The 25323-nt window shown below is 41.7% G+C and overlaps 1 protein-coding gene across 20 annotated transcripts in view; it reads right to left on the bottom strand.

Annotated features, from left to right (window-relative positions):
* Positions 1–25323, bottom strand: part of RIMS2 (regulating synaptic membrane exocytosis 2) — a 791243-nt gene that overhangs the window by 635733 nt on the left and 130187 nt on the right. The window lies entirely within an intron of this gene.

Here is a 25323-nt window from a genome sequence, read left to right as displayed (position 1 = left end):
AATCTCCACTTGGCATAACCTTAACCTTGCTAACACTGTTTCTGTACTCACAGCTGACTGGTATAAAATTTATTTGTTTTTTATACATATAAACTGGTGATTCCCATGTATGCCTTGAGCTTCCTTTTCATTCAAAATAAGTATTGCAGATAATGAGGTCATGTTTCTTGCAATATTCTATTAATCTTTCTCCTCTGCTGTTTCTTTCCCCACTGCCAAATGGGCCCACTGCCATAGATGTTCTCTTCCTACTTTTGTGTTCCAATCTCCCAAAAGAATTACCTCTGTCTTTTTTTCCAACACTGATTTCCAGTACTTCAATGTTTTCATAGAATTTTTTGACATCCTCATCAGAATCTGAAGTTGTTGTGGCATATATTTGAATAATCCCTGGCAGTGTCTTCTGCCACTGAATGCGTCCATAGGTTATGGATAGTGGAACAGTTTTTAAATATGGAGGTTAGCCACAATATAAGCAAGGAAATCTGTCTGAATAAGCAGTTGTGGACAATTTGATGAGAGTACTAACAGGATGTGGTGCAACAGCAGATGGTGCTGTTGCACCTATAAAATGCCACAAATGTCCAAAGTTGGTACTGTGATATGGCAAGTGTAGGCCACCATTCAGTAAGCCGGCTGCCAAAATCCCTGCTGCCTTGTGGTTTAAGCCTTCTGGCTAAAGGCTAGGGTTTCCAACCCAAAACACTTGCTGCACTTGATTCTTGGGGCCCTTGTATGGCATTCGCCCCAAAGTTATACCATGATAACCCAACCTAGTATTCCTCAACTGCTGTGAAATCTGACTGGGCTTCTGCGCGAACCAGTGCCCTGCATGGCTGGAAGATTGAAACTGGCAACTACAAGGATTGTCACATGGAATGTAAGGGGACTGAATCAACCCAGGAAGCTAGCCAATATATGCAGAGAAATGGAGAGACTAGATATTACAATGGTGGGACTGAGTGAGACATTACAGGCAGGTCAAGATGACTTTGTCAAGCCTTTAGAGCAGCAAAGAATACAGAGTTATCAGTGTAAGTGGATGTCAAAGTAGGAAAGTAGTGGTAACTATAGTAGACTGAACTAGCTGGAAGGATTAAACAAGTGAATCTATCATCTGCATGTGTAATGATAATAGTGATAAAAGCACATCAAAAAGATATAATGATCATTCAGGTATATGCCCCCAAGAGATGCCTGATGAGGATGCCTTCCTTCCCTAAGGAGGAAAAATTCCCTCTGTATGTGTATGGATGTTGGGGAGGAAGGGTGTGCACACCTAGAGGAATTAGCATGCGTCTATGGCCTTGTCGCATTTTTGCACTGATCTGCCATGCAGCACATCTGAGGTAAAGCATGGGAAACAGACACTGGGGATTATCTGCCCTGGTGCACTTTGTGAAGGCGAGAAAGAGAAAACACCACTGGTTAATTATTCATTTACTTCCCGTTTGGGAGTTTGTCCCCGTAATTCTGCTTCAGAGGGGGGAGCAAAACTGGGTTCAGAGATTACTCCAAAAATATTTCAAGTGGCTAGCACTCCCCCTCCACTCAGAGAGGCTGGACTTATTGTCTCCCTTCCCCCTCATGGACCCCTTCTGGGTCTCTCAGGGAAAATACTGGCCTGAGGTTCAAGATGGGCTACCCAGAAGCTCTACCCCTCTTCACTGTGTGGGAGCTACATGGGCCAGATGGATGTGTGTTTCTCCTAGAGGTCTCCTATCAGTAGGGATCCCCTGAGATGGGGGTACCTGTTACGGAGATGGAGTAGGGAAAGAGAGTTAGGCCCTTACCATACACTTTGGCACCGGCAGTGTCTGTGCTGTGTCCTCCATCCACTATCCCTGGGGACGTGAAGGAGGAGGGAGGAGATGGCTGAGCTCTGCAGTCAGGAGTGACTGCTGGTGCAGGCTATGGAAGCTCAGGCATTCATCTGGTGCGATGCCCTCCTGGCTTCAGTGACTTCATGGAGATGGGGAATGGGGGATGCCTTTCCCAGAGCAGGCAATTCCACTCCTGCCTGGCTCCTTTCCAGCTGGTGGAAGAGGAACCTGAGGTGACCCCAGCCAGCTGGGCTGTGAGGGAAGCTATATCCTGCCCACAGAGCTGGTTGAGCTCCCCAGCAAGACACTTGATAAGGCGGGGGAGCAGGAGATATAGCCCTTTCTTTTTGCCTCTGTTTTTTCTCATCCCAGTTAAATCCCTGAAGCCTGTAGGACACCAGCCACTGCAAACTCCTCCGAAGGGAAGTGAAGCTAAGGAGGCATTCTCCCCAAAGGGCAAACGAAGCTCTGGGACACAGCTGGGAATTGGACAGACATGTCGTTGAGCTGAACTGTAAGTCAGAAATTTTAACTAAAGTTTGGAATTTCCCTCTGGAAACTCTGCAGCAGGGAGGCCTGGCTGAGCAGCTGGCTAATGGGAAGCAGAGAAAATGGTGAGGAAGTGGGGGGGGGGAGGGGCAGTGAGTGACAGGTCTGTTCTGCCCCCAACCTGCAAGTAGGCCACAGTACCCACTGTAACAGGACTGTGGACCTTAGAACAAAGACTGATGCCTTCTATTTCCACTGGAGTAATTAACCGTTGAGGATGCTTAACTCATCACAGGAGCACAAAGCACCTCACAAAATTGGGTCCTAAGCAGAAGCTGTTCCTCGTAGGTGCTGAGCCCTAGCACTTTGGTTATGACCATTTCTTTCAAAAGCAGTCATCAACATGTAGGGCTTAGATCTTTAAAAGACCCTTTATTATGTGTAAAAATATCTGTTGGTTTTCAGAGGATTAATATATTACATATACATAGATTATATAAACCTGATCCCAAATCTTTAATTTTCAATCTAAAAATTGTTTCCCTATCACTGTTTTTTCTTAAAACAATACAGATTATTTCAGGAAAGGTGACTGCAATTTTTAACTATTAATATTTATAACTCTTCCCATTTCATGAACATAAAAACTTCCTTATGTTCAGCTACTCAAACCCTTTGTCAGTGTCCTTCCAAAATAATCTGATTTCATTTAAAACATAATTCCTATTAATCTACAAATTTTCAGAGACTATATTGCTTTAAAAAGATACAAGATATGACAATCAAATTTCACTGCATCATTAACTAACACAACAAAGGAATACACCTATATTTTTGGTGTGTTTTTCTTGTTATATTATAAACATGTGGATAAGAAAAACAGGACGGAACAAAGCTATGAGTTTCAGCCAGGTGTGAACTGCCACAACGCAAAGCCATGCTCAAGTTACTGTGTCCTCACTGGTGCTGCACTCACCTATGAATGTCTCTAGGACTTCTGGGGGCATATCCCATGGTACTTTGTGCTGCAGTAAACTGAGTCAGTCTAATTATTTCCCAATGAATTGGAAAAGAAATTGTCTGTCTTTCTGGGCACCTCAGGGGAATTGTGGGAAGGCAATACAGGACTATCAGCACTTGAGTGCTTTAGCCTGCATCCTCATTGCAAAGTGGAATGGGTACCAGCTTGAATGAAAGCAGCTCACAGGCTTTAGCTATAGCCCCAAATGAGCCAGGTAGCCAAGGTTGAAAACACCACCACATTCATTATACAGTGTCTCTATTTTCTTGAGTGAGTGATTGCTACACACACCTTTTATGTTTGCAAAGTAGGATTAGGGTTTATAGAGGTCACAGAAAAGCATGTTTTGAAGAGGGACTTGAAGGAGGAATTCTATTAATCAATTCTACAAAAATCACTAGGTCAAACATCCTTAAAGTTGTGGGTCTGTTAGACACTTGTTTATTAGTCCCTCCTCCAAACCCCAACCAAAAAGATTATTTTAAAGAGATCATGTTTAGATTTATTTTTAAACTCAATCTACAGGGTCTGAACTTGTAAAGTGCTTGTCGTGCCTAAAATATGCTGAATGTCCTCAACTCCTGCTGACATTAATGGGAGTTGAAGATGCTTAGCACATAATAGGAATCACTGAGCATCTTAGAGTTCTAGCCTAATCTTTGTGGATTTAATATTTTCCTCAGGAAACCAATTTTTTTGAAAGACTGTATGTTATTTCAGTACAATTCCATTTACATTTCAGTCAGGGTCCATGTTCCAACATGATGTAAATAAGCCACTGGCACTGCGGAAAGATATAACTTTTTTTGAATTGAGTGCTACAGATAGTATTCCCCCCTGTGAATGGCATCTCTACATGAATATGCCACAGGCACTATGGACAACATCAGGGAAAAATATGGTGAGCAATGGTGTCCTCTGGGTTTAAAACAGAAAATGGGTATCTCAGGCCTAAGAGCCAAAAAAGAGCCACTGTAGGAGAGACCTCTTGGCAGAGTGAAATGGCCATAGGAGTCTGAACTAGAAAGAGAGAAAGCTAAGCCAGAAAAATGTGGCTTATGAGAATATTTTTGTACTACACTGAATTAGTTGCCTCAACTAATCAGAGCACAGTGATGCTGTACTGTTACTGACCTGCAACTATATGGCTACCAATCCCTGCTTCCTGCATAGCTGAGAGGGTTTGATTTACATATTTTCTGTACAATACATAAGTCTCTTCACTTATAGATTCAGTTGACAGAGCTCCATAAAATAAACACAATAAACAGTTGGTTCATGTTCTGTGCATGCGTGCTCTCTCTCTCTCTCTCTCTCTCTCTCACACACACACACACACACACACACACACACACACACACACACACACAGAGTTAACCCCAGATATCCCTGATCCTTTCAAACTGCTCCTCTTTGCATGCTATTCCTTGCGCCTGAGGAAGACTACAACTCTCTCTCACTCTCTCTCTCTCTCTCTCTCACACACACACACACACACAGAGTTAATTACTATATATATATATATTATTATTATTATTATTATTAAAAGCTCCCTTCATTTCATAGAACCAAAGGAATCGAATGAACTTTGAGAGGTCATCTACTCCAGCCCCCTATACTGAGCCAGGACCAAGTACACATAAGCCATTCCCAACAGGCGTTTGTCTAATCCAGTGGTTCCCAAACTTTAACAACCTATGAAACCCTTTCACTAAAATGTCAAGTCTCGTGAACCCCCTCCTAAAAATGAATATTTCCAGGGATTTTTTCCTTTACCTGAGTATAAATGATAAAAGCAGTGATCTTGGAAATATAAAATTTGTTTTTATGACATACTTATTACACACTGTTTAGTATTAATTATTATTTATCATTATAGTATTTTTATTACATTATGAAAACGGCAACTTTTGTCCACCCTTCCAGTCTGCATCAAGCACAGTTTCGTTGGATCGAGGATTTTTATTTTAAGTTCGATAACACGTTAGAACCAAGCAGCTTTTAAGACTTTCCCATGCCTTAAGAGATGGTAATTCTATATTTATTCTAAATCTTTCTTTGCACACCAACAATTCTTTCTCAAAACACAAAACTCTTGAAGTAATTAGCACAAAGAAGTAGCAACAATGCACAGTACATGATAATCAACATTTTTCCTGGTAAAATATTATTTACTCACAATTTCAGATCCACTTATTTGTCTTCAGGGATTCTAGCTTCATAGGTTTAAGGGCCAGAAGGGACCATTGTTATCATCTCATCTGACCTCCTGTGTAACACAGGCCATAGAACTCCCCCAAAATAATTCCTAGAGAACATCCAATCTTGATTTAGAAAAGGCCAGTGATGGAAAATCCACGATGACCCTTTACACCTTATTTCCCATCTGAATGTGTCTAGCGTCAATTTCTAGCCAGTGGATTTCGTTATATCTTTCTCTGTTAGACTGAAGAGTTCATTATTAAATATTTGTTCCCCATGCAGGTACTTATAGACTGTAATCAAGTCATTCTTTAATCTTCTCTTTGTTAACATACATCAATTGAGGTCCTTGAGTCTATCACAATAAGGCAAGTCCTTTCCAATCCTTTAATCATTCTCATGACTCTTCTCTGACCCATCTCCAATTTATCAACATCTTTCTTAAATAGTGGACTCTAGAAGCAAACACAATATAGCAGTGCCAAATAAAGAAAAGAAAGTGCCAAATAAAGACACAAAATTACCTCTCTACTCCTACTTGATATTCCTCTGTTCATGCATCCAAAGATTGCAATTAGCCCTTTTGGCTACAGCATCACACTGACAGCTCATGTTCCACTGATTATCCATGTAATTGGCTGACCCTCAGGTCTGGGTTTGGCCATAGTCTCTTCCCCATGATCTCCTACAGGAGCTCCCACTTCTGGGCAAGCTCACTGTTCCTGCAGGGGTTGATCTCACTCCCGGGGTTCTTCTCAGTCTAATTACCTCCAGTCCCTAGAGCTGCTCCTCCAGTCCAGCTACAGAACACTTATGGAGAGCAGACACCCAGAGTCCCTCGCAGGGCTGCAGTGTCTGTCTTCCCTAAACAAGAGGTGTGGGGAGGGAAGGCTAGACACTGCCTCAGGCAGGGCTCCCTAGCAGCCTCTACTCTTGAGCAAACTCCCCCCCCCCCCATCACTGCTTCCCAGGATATTGTCCCCCCATCCTGTAAGTATGGCCTTTATTCTTTGTTCCTAGATGTATACATTTACATCTAGCCATATTAAAATGTATGTTGTTTCCTTGTTCCCAGCTTATCAAGCAATCCAGATTGTTCTGTATCAGTGACCTATCCTGATCCTTTTTTTACCACTTCCCCCAGTTTTTGCTGTTTCTGCAGTGTTCCTGGCTCAGAGAGCAAAAGACCAGAATCAGACATCAAATCCAGGTCTAGCACGAAGATACCAGTACACCTGCCCCTACACTCATTCTGTTCATGTTGGTTAATTTCAAGAAATTGAGATGATTAGAGAGGGAGAACTAGCTAGAGTCACTCATAGTTCAGTAGGGACTGGAAGAACATTTCTCACTCACTACTCATTTTTTGTCCTGTTCTGCACTCCCCAAATAACACCGACAAACTTCGGTCATCGGCGGGTGGGATCGAACCTAGGACCTCTAAAGCTTGGTGCATGAGCCTCTACTGCAGTGGTTCTCAAACTTTAGCAAACCGAGGACCCCCATTTTTATTTAAAAAATTTGGGGGATCCCCAAGACACCCACTCAGCCCTTGCCTTGCCCCCTTTCCTGCCCCTTCCCTTCACTCCATTCCCCCCTCCCTCCGTCGCTTGCTCCCCTCCCCACCCTCACTCACTTTCATTTTCACAGGCTGGGGCAGGGGGTTGGGGTGCGGCAGGAGGTGCGGGGTGCAGGCTCGGGGAGAGAGTTTGGGTGCAGGAAGGGGTGCGGGCTCTGGGAGGGAGTTTGGGTGTGTGGGGGGTGCGGGCTCTAGGCTGGGGCAGGGGGTTAGGGTGTGGGGGGGCGTGAGTGGGGCAGCGCTTACCATGGGACACTCCCAAAAGCATCCGGCACATCCCTCTGGCTGCACTGCTCCTGCCCTCAGGTACTGCCCCCGCAGCTCTCATTGGCCACAGTTCCTGGACAATGGGAACTGTGGAGTCGGCACTTGGGCCTGGGGCAGTGCATGAAGATTCCCTGGCCTCCCTGCCCCAGTGTACATGCCTGCTGCTTCCAGAGGCGGTGGGGAGCCAGGACAAGTAAGCCTGCTCCCCAGTATGTTGGAGGTACACCTGGGAGGGAGAGGGAGGAGCTGAGGGAGGGAGGAAGGGGGAGGAGTTTCTCAGCGGGGCTCATGGACCCCCTGGAGTCCCCCAGGGACCCCCAGGGGTCCGCAGACCTCAATTTGAGAAATGCTGCTCTACTGCATGAGCTAAAAGCCACGTGGTGCTTAGCTCAGCCTGTAGCAGACTCATTAAACTCTAAGTGGTCTCGGTGCCACTAGAGGGGACAGAACACCACACCCAGGAAGCATACGGGTTACATACTTCACCTAGCTGAGGAAGCACGTCCTGAGCTTCAGAGACTTCCCAGTTGAAATCCCGGACGAGCCCCCACTTGTAACACTGACAGACCCCGGTCATCAGTGGGCAGGATCAAACCTAGGACCTCTGAAGCTTAATGCATGAGCCTCTACTGCATGATCTAAAAGCCACATGCACGTAGCTAAGGCTGTAGCAGAAGCATTCATCTCTAAGTGGTCTTGGTGCCACTATAGGGGACAGAACACCACACCCAGGAGGTGTGTGGGTTACACCCAGACAGCTCAGCCAATAGACCTCAATGACTTACACAATCCTTGCTGACAGGGTCTTCTACCATATCTGAAACTAGACTTGGTTAAGTTAAACTGTAATAAACTCCTTTGCAATTTTGTAATGTAGATCAATATTAGACTGTAAGCTCTTCACGGCAAGGACCATCTCTTTGTTGTTTGGGTACTGCACCTAGCACAACCGGGCCCTGGTCCATGACTGGGGCTCCAAAGCACCACTAATACAAATAATACATTATAATAATAATAAGTTAACAGCAATTAGGCTGAGAACCATTCAAAGTCATTTGCACTTGCAATTCCATACAGGATTTGAATCCAGCTCACAAGAAGTAGAAAGTCATGTTCTCACACTAGCCGTTAACTCTCAGAATACAGACAGGGTTCATTACATAAAATACAACAAAACAAAAACAAAAAACTTATCATCTTATCAAAACACCTGTGGAGCTTGACAGCCAGGACAGGCTCTAACTTTTTTGCCGCCCCAAGCAGCAAAAAAAAGCGCCGCCACGCCGTACCCCCCCCCCCCCCCCCCCCGCACCGCGCCCCCAAACACCCCCCGCCGAGCGCCGCGCTGCCAGAACCCCCGCCACGCCACGCTGCCTCCCGCCACCCCAAGGTTGGCCGCCCCTTACCAGGAGCCGCCCCAAGCACATGCTTGGTTGCCTGGTGCCTGGAGCCGGCCCTGTTGACAGCATTGGATAAACCTGCAGTCAGGTAGCAGGGAATGGTGCAGTCCAGATTAATCTCTTAGATTGTGAAACCAAGAATAAATAAATGGAATGGATACAAAGCAGTGACTATCCTGGTAATAGTCTATTTATATTACACTGGAAACACCTTTTAACAACCAGTTTAAAAGAAAAAGTTTACTGCATCTGTACTATAACCACAGAAAATGGCTTCATGCAACCATCTGAATACACTAGGATTTTGCCTGGAATTTCCACATAGCTTCCAACTGCCAAATTGGAACTGTTATTCTAAAATAACAGAATTGCTTCATTACCTTAGTTGGGAATTTTCTTGTACAATTATATAGGAATTTCAGCCTCATATTTTCTAGAATGGTGTGCTAATAAGTCCTATCATGCACATGGCAAAACCTTTTTAAATACTGTTAAAATAAAAATCTTCCAGAAAATATATTCAGAGATAAGAGAAATCAAAGAATGAGATGAAGAGGTATAAAATACTATTAACAGTTGCTAGATGTGACTAAAGTTAATCCCTTTGACTATGTAAAAACCACAATTTAACTTACATTGCAAACAATTTTAATCAATATTTCCAAATTTATCCCTCAATCACATATCCATAACTACTTCACACAGCATATAGAAGATTGTGCCAATAAATGTGAAACTAATCACTGGGAACATTTTAATATACCATCATACTGAAAGGCCACAACAGGATTAGCCATGAAAAAAATTCACACTGCTTTATTCTAGAAGTAATAGGTAAGCTCTGAGGAATGACTAGAAAACATACTTCACAATATGGTATCCAGTGTCTAAATATATGTAGAAAAAGGAACGTACTTTTGTTTAAACTCTTGAAATATCTGCATTTATTTCCCACTTTAATATCAACTCCTTGTCATCTGTTCATGCTCTCCAACCTGACCTTATTGTCTCAAAATGGAAAAGGAGTTAAGAGTAAGAATTAAGTAAATAAGTGTAGTTTTCTCAGAACTGGAAAAATAAGTATGCACAACATATAATACAAAATACATATCACTAAAGTCATTTACCCTATTCAGAATAAGGAAAATCCTATGAATGTTGGGAACTTTGTTTTGAAAACTGAACTTGTTAAAACTATACTTTGAGACTGTGATCAAGGACACTGTGTATACAAATTGGGTTAAAAAATACAGAAGAACTCTGAAAAGAGCTGCTATGCACAGCCCGTGTACTTTTCGTAGACTAGTGAAGTATAAAGTGTGTGAATCAGAGTGAATAACCCTGAATGAGGAACTTACTCTTCACTTTTTATTCCTTTATGTCTGTCTCTTTTTTAAATCTTCTCTAATTTACATCTCTAGTCAATGTAAAGCCTACTGGAATTCAGGCCGTGGTGTTTCTTAGGTCATACAATGTACCCTAGACAGTCCTGAATTTGGTCTTTGCCTGTGTCTGATACCACCTTTATTGGTTCCTACAGACAACTGAACCTTGCACCTCTGGATCCAGCTTTCCAGCTAGACCTCAGATAGATATGGAGCTCTCCCAGCCTGAGGAAAAAGCCAAGATAGCTTGAAGCTGACAACAATCACCACATACCACCAACCCATACAAAGAATCCTTTCCCATTCCCCAGTTTTCATTAATCTGAGTTTGTCTCCTTGTGATTGGAGAAATTTAATTTAAAAAACTAACAATTTGTTAGGACATTTTGGTTGTAATATTTCCACAATAAAAAAAAGAGTAAATCATAAGAACAGGTTTTATAGCTTCAAGTTTTTCTGCATGCTTAAATTAATAAAATAGATTTACATTGTGTGTGACTATTGGAAAATTAAGATTTAATCCATGAAAGGAATCCTGCATTTAGCATTAGCCAAGGGGTACATTAAGTAATGGCGTCTAAGTAATTATCCATAAACCATGATGTTTATCAATTGAAATTTATTAAATATTTTAGATGTTTTTCTACAGTTTCAAATATATTGATTTCAACTACAACACAGAATACAAAGTGTACAGAGTTCACTTTATATTATTATTTTTATTACAAATACTTGCACTGTAAAAATGATAAACAAAAGGAATAGTATTTTTCAATTAATCTCATACAAGTACTGTAGTGCGATCTCTTTATCGTGAAAGTGCAACTTACAAATATAGATTTTTTTTGTTATACAACTGTTCTCAAAAACAAAACAGTGTAAAACTTTAAAGCCTACAAGCCCACTCAGTCCTACTTCTTGTTCAGCCAATCGCTAAGAGAAACAATCTTGTTTACATTTACAGGAGATGCTGCTGCCTGCTTCTTATTTACAATGTTACCTGAAAATGAGAACAGGCTTTTGCATGGCACTTTTGTACCTGTCATTGCAAGGTATTTATGTGCCAGATATGCTAAACATTCATATTTCCCTTCATGCTTCAGACACCATTCCGAAGGCCATGCTTCCATGTTGATGACACTCATTAAAAAATAATGTGTTAATTAAATTTGTGACTGAATTCCTTGGGGGAGAATTCAGTATGTCTCCTGCTCTGTTTTACCCGCATTCTGCCATATATTTCATGTTATAGCAGTCTTGGATGATGACCTAGCACATGTTCGTTTTAAGAACACTTTCATTGCAGATTTGACTAAATGCAAAGAAGGAACCAATGTGAAATTTCTAAAGATAGCTATAGCATTCGACCCAAGGTTTAAGAATCTGAAGTGCCTTCCTAAATCTGAGAGGGACGAGGTATAGAGCATGCTTTCAGAAGTCTTAAAAGAGCAACACTCCAATGCAGAAACTACACAACCTGAACCACCAAAAAAGAAAATAAACTTCTGCTGGTGGCATCTGACTCAGATGATGAAAATGAACATGCATCAGTCCACGCTGCTTTGGATCATTTTGAGCAGAACCCGTCATCAGCATGGACACATGTCCTCTGACATGGTGGTTGACGCATGAACGGACATATGAATCTTTAGCGCATCTGGCATGTAAATATTGTGCGACTCCTGGTACGACAATGCCATGAGAATGCCTGTTCTCACTTTCAGGTGACATTGTAAACAAGAAGTGGGCAGCATTATCTCCTGAAAATTCTAACCAAACTTGTTTGTCTGAGCAATTGGCTGAACAAGAAGTAGGACTGAGTGGACTTGTAGGCTCTGAAGTTTTACATTGTTTTATTTTTGAATGCAGTATTTTTTGTACATAATTCTACATTGGTAAGTTCAACTTTCATGATAAATAGATTGCACTACAGTCCTTGTATTAGATTAATTGAAAAATACTATTTATTTTGTTTTTAACAGTGCAAATATTTGTAATCAAAAATAAATATAAAGTGAGCACTATACACTGTGTATTTGTGTTGTAATTAAAATCAATATATTTGAAAATGTAGAAAACATCCAAAAATATTTAAATAAATGGTATTCTATTTTTAACAGCATGCTATTAATCACACTGTGATTAATCACAATTAACCATTTTAATCCCGCAATTAATCACAATTAGTTTTATTTAATTGCTTAACAACCCCAGCTGCAACAGCATAGCTTAACTCCCTTTCCTACTCACCATAACAAAACCCCTCCGAACCCGCTGTGGGAAGGTGAAAAAAACCCCACTCCACCTTGGCCAATCTGGTGGTGATGGAAAAACTCCTTCCCAGCCTCCCTAGAAAGGAGCGACTAGCATGATGCCCACAGCAGGTCCTGACTAAACTTGGAATTTTTGCCATCTCTACGGGAAAGGAGGGTGGATGCTGCTCCACCTGGTCTGGGAAAAAGGGGCTTCTCCTGCCAGGCTTGCCCCTTTTCAACTGGGGATGTGTCAGCATCACCACGGCAAGCGGGACAATGCCACCCCCGCTTAAAGGTGTGGTGCGGTTATTGTCTGGGTACTTTATCTGTGCATTTCCATACTTTATGTTTAGATTTCTTTTAAAGTTAAGATTAATTCTGTATGTCAATTGTGGGAGAAAAACAAGTCCTCAGTCTGAGTTTGAAGCAACAAGCTAGAGGCAACTTTATTTTCGAGCAATTGCAAATGCACGGGAGAGTACACAGGGGCAGGTCTCCGTTAGATAAACCATTAAGGCAAGCTTTTATACCTTTTATCATGTACAATAATGAGCAACAGCTGCATTTTGTTATACATATTTCTTCCTGATATCTCACTTTTCTCATTAATTTCTGCTACAATCTACATTCCATTCTTATCTAACACAAGGCCAAAACAGTATCTCTTACTGTCTGTTCCCATTCGCTTTCTCTCTTTCTACCCGCCTAGGCCTTCAAATCTCACGTTATTAGAGTCAGTGTCAGCCTGACTTGTTAGCCTGACTCTTGCTCTATTCCTAGAGACTAAGATCTCTATGTTCAAATTCCCTTTATCCCTTTCTCCAATTCCACACATATAATTTTTATTTTGGGGATAATTACAACATCCCAGCAATGTTTGCTTTACTATGAATTACTCATATTTACTCTCGACTTTACCTTAATATTAATATAATTTTTGTTTGTAAGTACAAACATTGGATTTGAACAAGAGCTCATGTTTGTAGTACCATGTGTCAGTTGAAAGTACATATTTTTGTCTTAAGAAAAGTGTCGCTGCAGTGTGAGTGCATAGGCTTATGAAGTGCTGCTTTTATTAAGTACTATTTAAAATTCATTGCTATTGAAAAGAGAAGGTTACTCACCCTGGGTAATAGGTGAGTATACTTCTGTGTATATGTTTTCCATGTGCTTAGTTTGCAGCTGTTCAAGAGTAGGTCTTTACCTTCATCAGAATAGTCTTTGTCAATACTTGTCAGCCATGGAGAAGCCAGGCCTTGAGATGGAGAAGAGCTAGATTGGGGTGATTGACGTGTCCTGTGTCAGGAGGTTAGGTATTAAAAGAAGGGTTTGAGGTGGTTTCACTGCCATCTGTCTCAGAAATGGGAACCGTGTTTTTCAGGGCCACACAAGGGACCCTGGCCTTGTCTTGTGTATAACCCGACTCAGAAGTGGAATCGGAGGGAACGCATACATTAGTGGCACATCCCATTTCATGAGGAGGGCGTCGCCCAGGGAGTGGTGTCCCAGCCCTGCTCGGGAGCAGTATTGAGGGCACTTTGCGTTGTGAGCTGTGGCAAATACATCTATAGCTGGGAACCCCCATAGGTTGAATATGGTGGTGTGGGTTGCAGTCCGTCTCCCACTCGTGGGTTTGTAAGAAGTCTCTGCTCAATTGGTCCACCGTGGTGTTCTTGTGACCTGAGATGTCTACATTGTGGGAGATGCACCAATTCCAGAGGTGTATAGCCTCCATGCATAGAGGGTATGATCGGGCTCCCCCTTGGCAGTTTATGTAGAACATGTATGCTGTGTTGTCCATAAGGACTTTGATAGTTGTGTTGTTGATTAGAGGTAGGAAATGCTCGCATGCATTTCTGACTGCTCTTAGTTCTAGTATGTTTATATGCAAGGTGGTTTCCGTTGAAGACCATCAACCCTGGATCGTGTTGTCACCCAGCTGAGCTCCCCATCCCATGGGGAAGGCATCCGTGGTGATCGTTATTGTAGGAGCTTTCTGTTGAAAAGGGCAGACTGAGCAGCCCTTTTGTGGTTGTGTCCACCACTCGAGGGAATCCTTTACCTTGTGGGGCATGGTGAGCTGCCTGTTGAGGGAGTGCTTGTGTGGTGTATATATATATGTCCCAGCTCCTCCGCCTACCTCCCAGCGCTTGCTGCTGCCAAACAGCTGTAGCAAGCTCCAGGAGGGAGGGGGGAGGAGTGGGAATGTGGCATGCTCAGGGGAGGAGGTGGAGAAGAGGCGGGGTCAGGGCTCGGATTTGGGGAAGGAGTCGAATAGGGGCAGGGAGGGGGCAGAGTTGGGGCAGGGACTTTGGGGAAGGGGTTGGAATGGGCGCAGGGCAGGGGTGGCGTCGGGGTGGAGCCGGGGGCAGAGGGAGGTCGAGCACCCACCAGCGCCATTAGAAGTCAGCGCCTATGGTCTGTGTGACCTCTAATGCTACCCGCTGTGTTGGTGCTCTTAACAGGCTGTCGTCTAGGTATGGAAAAATCATGACCCCTAATCTGTGAAGGTGAGCTGCAGCAACAGTGAGGACTTTGGAAAAGACTCTTGGGGGAGTCCGAAGGGTAGCACTTTGTATTGGTAATGTTGATGTCCTAGGGCAGGGGTAGGCAACCTATGGCACGTGTGCCGAAGGCGGCACGCGAGCTGACTTTCAGTGGCACTCACACTGCCCGGGTCCTGGCCACTGGTCCGGGGGGCTCTGCATTATAATTTAATTTTAAATGAAGCTTCTTAAACATTTTAAAAACCTTATTTACTTTACATACAACAATAGTTTAGTTATATATTTTAAACTTATAGAAAGAGACCATCTAAAAACGTTAAAATGTATTACTGGCACGCGAAACCTTAAATCAGAGTGAATAAATGAAGACTCGGCACACCGCTTCTGAAAGGTTGCCGACCCCTGTCCTAGGGTGAAGCGCAAGAATCTTCTGTGTGCTGGGTGAATGGTGACATGAAAATAAGCGTCTTGTAGGTCGAGGGACGAGAGCCAATCTCCTTTCTCCAATGCCGGACTTATTGTCGATAAGGTCACCATTTTGAATTGCTGTGTTTTCCCAAACTTGTTGAGTTTGCGTAAATCCAGAATGGGTCTCCATCCACCATTCTTTTTCTGAGAGAGGAAAGAATGGGAATAAAATCCTCTTCCTCTGTGTTGAGGTGGTACTGGTTCCACGGCCCCTAACTACAGGAGGTGGTTTATTTCCTGTTGTAATAGGGGCTCATGAGAGGGGTCCCTGAAGAGGGACAGGGAAGGGTAGGTGGGATAGAAATAAATGGGATGGAGTAACCCTGCTGGATAATTTTCAGGACCCATCTGTCTGTGGTGATATTGTTCCAGACTGGGTAATATGGTGACAGGCAGTGCCCAAAAAGGTGTTAAAGTGGGGTTGAGATCCAGAATTAGAGAGTGTAGAGGTATCAGGCCCTCGACCAGACCTTCAAAATGATTGCCTAAAAGTGGAAGGCTGGGACATGGAAGGCTGGTTTTGATTCTGCCTTCATCCTGTCTGCCTCTGTTTGCAGTGCTGGGTATAGTGTCTCTGAGGCAGGGAGTATGGTGCAACCCAGAATTTTTGGTTATAAAACCTGCCCTGCCTTTTCTTGTTTACAAGGACATCGATGCCCAGAGTCTTTAAGGTGGCACAGGAGTCCTTTGGAGTATGCAAGGACACATTGGTGGATTCTGAAAACAGTTTCTGACCCTCAAAAGGCAGGTCCTCAACTGTAGCCTGTACCTTCCTTGGAAATCCTGATAGGTGGCGCCAAGATGCCTGATGCATGACTATGAGGGTCACAATGAAGCGTGCTGCTGTGTCCATGGAGTCGAGAGAGGCTTGGAGGGCCATCCTTGCGATGAGAGAGCTTCAGAGATGTTGGGCTTATACTTCTCTCTTGTCCTCTAGGAGATGTTCAATAAAAGATTACATTGTAGAAAATAGGTTGTGTGTGTATTTTGTGAGTAGTGCAGAGTAATTTGCGATGAGGAATTGGAAGGTGGCAGAAGAATAGGCTTTGCGCCCAAAAAGGTCTAGCCTCTTCCAGTCCTTGTCGTAAGGGGTGGATCTAGACTGTTGCTGTTTGCCACTCTGATTTACTGCCTCCACAACCAGTGAATTAGGAGTGGGGTGGGTAAAGACAAATTCAGCCCCTTTTGCCGGCACGTAGTATTTTTTGTCTGATCTTTTACAGGAAGGAGGGGCCTTGGCTGATGTCTGCCTGATGATTTTGACAGGGTCCATTATGGCTGTGTTAATCAGCAGTGCTATTTTTGCAGATGGGGATGCCTGGAGGATGTCAGTGAGCTTATGTTGGGTCTCAGGGAGCTCAGACAAGGTGATGTCGAGGGAGTCTGCCACCCTCTTGAAAAGATCCTGAAATAAATTGAAGTCATCCCCCGATGTGGTGGTGGGGGGGGTGGCATGATCGTTTCATCTGAAGATGAAGATGAGATATGCATAGGTAGCAAGGTGTCTCCTTCAGGTGCGTCCTCCTGTTCTTCAGTCTCCTCATCTTGGGCCTCTGAAGGTGCCGGGTCCATTGGTGAGGGAGAGCAGGGTGTTCTGGAGACCAATGGGTTAGACAATCTAATGTTCTGGACCCTATTAATGGCCCATGGGTCCCAATATGGCCAGTTGGGTGGGAGGGCCATAGTAGGTGGCAGCCAGGATTGCGGCTTCCAAGCTTGCGTGTCTACTAGTGGATGGTGATGTGAGGGACCAGCTTTAGGAGAGGAGTGGTGAGGTTGTACAGTCCTGGGTTGTCCTCCTCATCATCATCACTGGAGAGAGGTCGTGCTGAAACCCCTGGGGTAATGATCTGGCTTGGTCTGGGCCTCGCTGGGGTACCATCGGTACTGAATAGCGGGGGTCCCTGGCGTAGAAGAAACTGCCAGGTCTGCCTGTCTAGTGAAAAGTTGCACTACCAAGCTCAGTGCTGGGGATGGCAGCACAGTCTGAGAGGAGAGGGTCAGAACTGTCGGTGCCAAGGTCTTGCTGAGCTGTGTCTGTGCAGCAGGTGGTGCCATTACAGTGATCAGTGCTGGGACGTTCTTCGGCATGGTCTGTGCCGAGCTAGGGAGCTTGGCTTTAGATCATGCACCTGACTGAGAGCCTGCCCGTACCGGGTCCTTGGCTCCTTGGGAAGTCATGGTACTGAACATTCCTGGTGCCTCTTCGTCTGAGACTCTCGGTACCGTCAGTACTGGGGCAGATTTTTTGCCAGGAGACCATTTCTTTTTTGGTGGATCTCGCTGTGGAAATGACTGACACTGGAGTTTGGTCACCTTTTTAGGGGCAAGTATCAGAGGGGTAGCCGTGTTAGTCTGAATCTGTAAAAAGCAACAGAGGGTCCTGTGGCACCTTTAAGACTAACAGAAGTATTGGGATCTTGCATCTGAAGAAGTGAGGTTCTTACCCACAAAAGCTTATGCTCCCAATACTTCTGTTAGTCTTAAAGGTGCCACAGGACCCTCTGTTGCTTTTTAGGGGCAGGGTCCTTGGAAGCAGTCTTGGTAGTGGAGCCCTTGTCTGAGGCTGCTGCTGGCAACCATTGGCCAGGAGACATCCTGGACTCTGGGTCGGAGGTTGGCTTGAGGGATTTCTCCATTGTGAGTAATTTAAGTTTGAGGTCCCTGGCCCGTAGTGCCTAACAGTCAGTTTTTTACAGTGAGGACACTTTTGAGGAATATGGGTCTCTCCGAGACAGAGGACGCACTGAGCATGGCCATCTGAAACAGGTATTGATAGCCTGCAGGTCAGGCAGCATTTAAATCCAGGGGAACCAGGCATGCCTGAGGAAGGTCCAGCTCTGGAGAAAAATGGGGTAGCCCATGTTTAAGCAGTCATTGTTGGAGAAGGCCCACCAGGGGCAGGAGGGGGAAAAACTACCCTAAAAAAAATTTTTTTAAATATGGAAGAAATTAAAAGTAATGTTAACCAAAGTTAACTAGAATAGAGGGGATAAAAGAAAAAGGAAGGAATATGAACTTTCTAAGAAGTTGAAGAGGCGCTGCTGGCGCTCTGACTCAAGCCAAGGGTGGTAGAGAAGGAACTGGGGGTCGGTTGACTGCACATACTAGGTAGCCGCTTGGAGTGGTGTGAGACGGTTGCTGCATGTGCACGGCGAACTGGGGCACTGCTACTACAAATCTCCGATTACAAGCGTGGGGTGTTAAAGCACCTAAAGTGGAGCACCCACAGGGACACTCCTCGAAGAACCATTTTTTCCAGGAACTAAACATATTGTAAATAAAAGACTGAAATAACTTATTAATCATTTACCTGTGTTCATTTATTTCTGTGCTTGAAGTAAATAATCTACTGGTGGACTTCCCAATTATCTGAAAGTCATGACAATGTTTATGCATCACATCCAAAATTCAAACAATAATCAACCATTTATTTCTATTAATAATTGTTTGAGACATTTCAATTTATTTTTCTTAATATATTTTATTTTACCTATCAATGTGGCAATCTATTTTAAAGAATTTTTATTCAGGCACTGATAAACATATCCACTATCATTTCCTTTAATGACCATTTTGTAATTTTATGTAGAAAATAATGTGTATCATATCAAAAACCTCTATCTGTCAAGTGTTCTCCTACGGGGTTAATGAGATGGCACGGCGGTCATAAACTGAAGCAATGTTATATCCTGACACTGTTTTACAGTTGATTTGACTCCTTTGTTCTATTTTACACAACAGTGGTGTCATGAACCTACAGCTAAGGGTAGCATAAAATCCCCCCTTTACCTGTAAAGGGTTAAGAATCTCAAATAACCTGGTTGGCACCTGACCAAAAGGACCAATAAGGGGAGAAGATACTTTCAAATCTGTGGGGGAAGGTTTTTGTTTTGTCTCTCTCTGTGTGTTCTCTCAGAGTCAGCAAGGAATCAGGGCAGGGAAAATACATCTCCCAAAGCCATACTTGAACTAAGCATCCAAGATTACAAATTGTAAGTAATAGGAAGGAAATGCGTTAGATTATCTTTTGTTTTAGCTTATGAATTGTCCCTATGTTAAGAGGGAGGTTTATTCCTGGTTTTTTGTAACTTTAAAGTTTTGCCTAGAGGGGAATCCTCTGTGTTTTGAATCTTATTACCCTGTAAAATTACTTTCCATCCTGATTTTACAGAGGTGCTTCTTTTACTTTTTTCTTTATAATGAAATTCTGTTTTTTTAAGAATCTGATTGTTTTTAGTGTCCTAAAAACCCAAGGGTCTGGTCTGTGCTCACCTTGTTAACCTATTTGGTTGGTATATTATTCTCAAGCCTCCCCAGGAAGGGGGGTGAAGGGGCTTGGGGGAATATTTTAGGGAAACAGGAACTCCAAGTGGTCCTTTTCCTGAATCTTTGTCTAACTCACTTGGTGGTGGCAGCAGTACCCATCCAAGGACAAGGAAGGATTTGTGCCTTGGAGAAGTTTTTAACCTAAGCTGGGGTCTTTCATGCGGGTCCCCACATCTGTACCCCAGAGTTCAGAGTGGTGAGGGAACCCTGACAAGTGCCTTGAGGGAGATGAGCTGAACAATGACATTGTCTGCTGTATAGATACAGTGCATGATTGTTATGACAGAAACTTTTATAATTCCAAATTTTGCCCACTGTAACCAGAGGCCACTCTATTCCAATGCGGTAGGACACATATGACAAAAATGTAGGAATGTGAGCAGGAGATTACAGTGAATGAGTATATATGGTAGAAATCAAATATTACTCAAAAATTTGCATAGCAAAAAATTTATATCATTCTTGAGTGATTGAACATCAGTTTATTTCAAGATGTGCCTCTAGAAATAAACTAAAATTAATAAACAATCTGCTAGCGGTTTATTTGAGGTTCTTGGCCAGAATGAAAACAGATGCTTAATAAATGAGCATTTTTCTGAAAATGTTTGTTTTATAATATATCAGGTTTGGCTAATAATAGAAAAGTTACCTTGGTTTGTGGAGATTTATCTTGTAGAAAAATTAAGATTCTGTAACATCTCATTTTGTAACAAATTTCATCCATCATCTCCCCTACAAAAGTAACAATAGCCTCATAAAAAACACAAGATATCTGTTTATTAACATACTATTGTTATAAGCAGAGAGAAAGCACTGAATTTAACATGCTTGATTTGAGAAATCTTTTTCCATGTGTGGTCACTAAGTTGTGATAAGTAGTGTATTTTTATTATATCTGGCTCCCCTCCCCCGCTCAAAACTAATCTTACAAATAAAAGAAAATACTTTCTTCATTCAAATTATTTAGATAATAAACAAATAATCAATAATGCCCTCTGACACAGGATGTATTTGTAATTAGTAGCTGAAAGTCTGTGCTGTCACAGATATAATTCATGAAATCATGTGTGTAAAAAGCCAAAAATGGCTGAGAACTTTAAAAATTGGACAGCAACACACCATGAATCCCAGTGATATTCTAAGCAAAAAGAACTCTCAACTTTGCTTATAGCTCTTTTCATCACTTCACACTGACTCATCATGCATTCTAGGATTCAGAGTGATATTTGGGGTTACTATTTGTGCTGGTTGTGCTGTTGTGTGGGTGGTTGTGTTGATTTGTGTGGGGGTTGTGAAGTGCTGGGAGAGTTGTGCGTATTTGTGCAGCTGGTGAATCAGGGGTGTATGCTGTAGTGAGGTGCGCTTGGGATTATTGTGTGTGCTATTGTATAGGTAGTTCTGAAGAACTGAGGCAGTTGGGCCAAATAAACCACCATCTGTGCAGTCTCCCTAACAGAACCAATAAAATAGTAGTATGAAAATTAGCTGTAAAGTAAGGGTGGCAATTGGTTGAGTTACTTGTGATATATACCTCAGTGGTCTAGGATTTATGGCATGGCATAGATACATGCCCTGCTGTCGCACGGGGCGGACCACAAATCCCAGGGATGACAGAACCTGGTAATATTCTGAACAAAAAGACCTCCCAACTATGCTTGTAGCAATTTCCATCGCTTCACACTGACACAACAGACTTTCTAGGCTACAGAGTGACACACTTTGGAATCTTATTATATTAAGAGTGCCATCCTCCTGATAAATTATCAAAAGCCAGGACAGAAGGTTTGCTCCTGTTCTCATTGTAGGCAATGAGAGTTCTACTAGGATCATCATCAGGAGCAGTTCTAAGGTGACTTTAAAAACTCTGCCAGCCATTAATGAAGTGAATTGAACATCTCTCTGCTGTAAACACATAACTGTCTTTAGTAATAGTGGGTGTTACACATGTGCACCAAAAGAAAAATATGTTTATATATTTCAAAAAATAATTTTGCAATTATGCAATACATAATTTTTATGTATTTCTTTAACTTTAGATGTTATTTAGGGCACCTTGATATGTTTAAAATATGGTATTATTATATTCTTAAATTATCTTTAACAGATCAAGTTGCATTACTATAGTAATAATGAATATATTATGCAACACTTCAAAAAATAAACCAACATGTCCACATGCAGAAATAAAATATTTATATTCTGGACATTTCTTTAAGAAGCACATTTTATAAACCTTGTTCTTTTGAAGGGAGCTTACTATGGAATACAATTGCACAACTTTTCAACTTGCTTACAAGACAAAATATTATAAACTCAGGCCCAAATCCTGAGGCATACTGAGCACCTGCAACTCCCAGTGAAGTCAAATAATATGAATCTACTTTTTACAGAAAATATACTAAACCTATTTGCATTAATCAAAAATGATGGGCCAGAGGCTGATGGTGAAAAGGGGCCATAAAGTTGCATAAGCTGGGCAGCTGAAAATGTCTTCAGTGTGAGGAATCCCTGGCTGACATACAAACATCCGGGACAGTGATGAAGATGAAGATGAAGCATGTGAGAGCTGGGGGACAAAACATTCTAAGTCAAGAGGCTATGCAATAAACTCTGAGGGAAAAGCAGGCAAATTCATAGTCTATGTTTGGAAACTGCTATGAAACCTTCCTCTTAGAAAAAGCCTTTCCAACATAACAAGAACGACATTCACAGGATTAACACCACTATATATTCCCCCCCAAAATAGTACCACACGCTGTTTTTTTACCCTTAAAAGGGAAGAGAGCAAGAGACATGTAGCCCACTACAGACTCCATTACTGCTATTGATTTTATGTGGAAGATGCTTGGATACTATAGTGGCAAGCATTAGTATAAAACTCTAGACAGACTGAGTGAGTGTAGCCAGCTCCATGCTATTTCCCAGTCTCCCCCAGCAATCCCCAGCTGCAACAGCCATCTACAGAGCATAAATAAGCAGAAAAAAGTTAGGGAACCCAGATAAAATTATACCAGTGGCAGAACCAAAATGAATTGAAATGCTAGCATTACTACTTAGGCTTCAGAACTGAAAGTGGAATGAAAGCTGCTTCATGATGAGAATTCTGTAGTGTTAATAATTAGAGTCCCCTCAGGAATCAGGATGTCTCCCCTTTTATCAAAGTCCTAACTGCAGGTTTCTGTCTCCTCCTGTTTAACAAGACATTTCTATACAGGATTACATTAACTTTTTCACAAATGTACCAATTCTGAACACATCACCTATTTCTTCTCCTCCGCCTCTCCCTGCTGGCATGACAGTGCACTTTCAGACATGTCTTAGGGAGAAGATAGCATACTGGATGGCCCAAGTCAATTGTTTTGAAGGGGGGGTCTGAGTTTTTTCTTGAGCCAGCCCTCACAGAGCAGACATATTGCCCCAAGAAACCTCTGTCAACTCAAAAATCAGTTTAAAAACAAAAAACAAACACTTTAACTTACTTATGTTACCAATAACAAATGAGAAAAGTAAAATTTCAACTGGATTGTCCTTCTCCAAGTTTATCCGCTAATTCTTATTCAAATTAGAAAGTTTGTTTGTAGGCCACGGTACTTCTAGTTCATATACAGCAGCATAACAAAATATCATGTTCATGTACTGGTCTATCTAGAAGTTCTTGTATGTTATTTCCCATATGCTGTAGAAGAACAGTATGCAGCAGCTCTTCAAATCTGTATACTAGAGATGTGAATGTATAGCACTGCTAAATTAATGGTCAGTTAAAGAGTATTTTACAAGTGTGTAGATTTCTTGTTTTTATTGTTGCTTGTAATAGACACCTAACATTATGGTTATGGACCAATAGGGAGTGCCTTACTGTCTTCTTCACCTAGTGTGCATTTCTCAAACACACGGAGTCCCCTCTGTATGTTTACAGTAGACATGCAGGTGGAATTCTGACCCTACTGAAATCAATAACAAAATTCCCATCCTCAATTCCTTCAGCACCCCGCCACACCTTCCTCCCTTCCCCCAATGATTTCATCTTGGGAACTTTAGAAACAAATCTAGCCACCTTACTTTCCCTCTTCTCATCTGCATATACCCCTATTTGCCAAAGACAACAGATCAATTGTAGTATCTTTATATACAGGTTTTAGACATTATAGGTACTGAGGTGATGTATCTGAAATAATACAGTACACAGTATTTTATGTCTTGAAAAATATCACACTAGACTTTTTGTGTGAATTTTTTTTCATATTGCCTGTTAATAGTGAAAAAGCATTACAATCAAACTGGTAACCCTAATTCATCCAAGTAGTCCCATTAACCTCAGATGAATAAAGGTTGAAGGATCAGACCCTTCGATGACTTCTAAATACTTGTAACTGAATGTCTGAAGAAACCACATAAATTAGTTTTCTTCCAGTAACTGAATTTTATAGAAGTTTATTCTCTATTAGATTTTGTAAGCTTATTTTTGTCTGAAGATACCTGTCAATATCAAAAGAACATTTTTTAAATAATGAAAAAAATTAATATTAAATATTTTACCACTTTGTTCACAGATTGTCACCAAATTTTACTCTCAATTAAAGGTGGTTAAAGTTTTTCACTAAAACTTTTTTTGCTGAAAAATGGCCTTTTTTCCAAAACATAAAACTTTCATGAAAAGTTATGCATGTTTGTTTTTAAAAGTTTGTACTTTTTCATTGAAATTGAAAATTGCAAAATTTTGCATTTGTTTTTCACACATTTATCCTCCTTCCTTTTCATTACTGAATACAACAGAATGAATGATGTTTTGTTTTCACACACACTTTTTCATTCTTCTCCTCCTCCATTAGCCATTTTGTAACTTTTCAAAATTTCCTCACCTTTGAAAAGTTGCAGAGTGGAGAAAACACACACACAACCTGGACATCATTTTATTGTACTCATTGACAAAAAAAGAAAAATAGAGGAGAAAGGAGAAAAAAATAAAATTTTTGAAATTTTTCAAAATATATTTTGGCCAAAAAGCAATTTTAAAAGGAAAAAATTTTGAACCCTGCAAGAAACAACTTTGAAATTTCAAAATTTTTGCGGAAATTGTTTTCCCACCTTTTGACCAGCTCTATCCCCAGTTCTAGGAGCCCTGCTGTCATGACTTCAGTGGGAATTGCACATACACCAGAGCAGAATTTGGCTCAATGTTCACTATGACAAATATCTTGGTGTTTTAAGTAATCTCATAGCATAGTGAGCTGAACGTAAGCAGTAACTAACACAGTTATATTCCATGAAGAAAAGAAAATGCATCTTCTATATTTTACCAGAAATCTATGATTTTTGGATTACAAATTATACACTATCCTGTAGAAATTTTTTAAAGGATGAAATCATAGCTGGATGATGATGACTACTCTTCTATTTTTCCCCTTCCTTTTCTGATTCCAATTGCCACATAATAAACCATGCTAATTATTAGACAGCTATTATAATGTTAAAAGTGAATATTCCTCATAGTAGATCACTGGAAAGTAATACAGCCTACAATATAATTGAGTGAAATTAGATACTTCAGGTATCATAAAAAAGTATGAATAAAACTGAAATAATGTGTGTGTATGGAAA

Source organism: Terrapene carolina, unplaced genomic scaffold (assembly GCF_002925995.2).
Source record: "Terrapene carolina triunguis isolate 2854851 unplaced genomic scaffold, T_m_triunguis-2.0 Scaffold58, whole genome shotgun sequence".
Classification (NCBI taxonomy): domain Eukaryota; kingdom Metazoa; phylum Chordata; order Testudines; family Emydidae; genus Terrapene; species Terrapene triunguis.
This window is presented reverse-complemented; position numbering and strand designations above follow the sequence as displayed.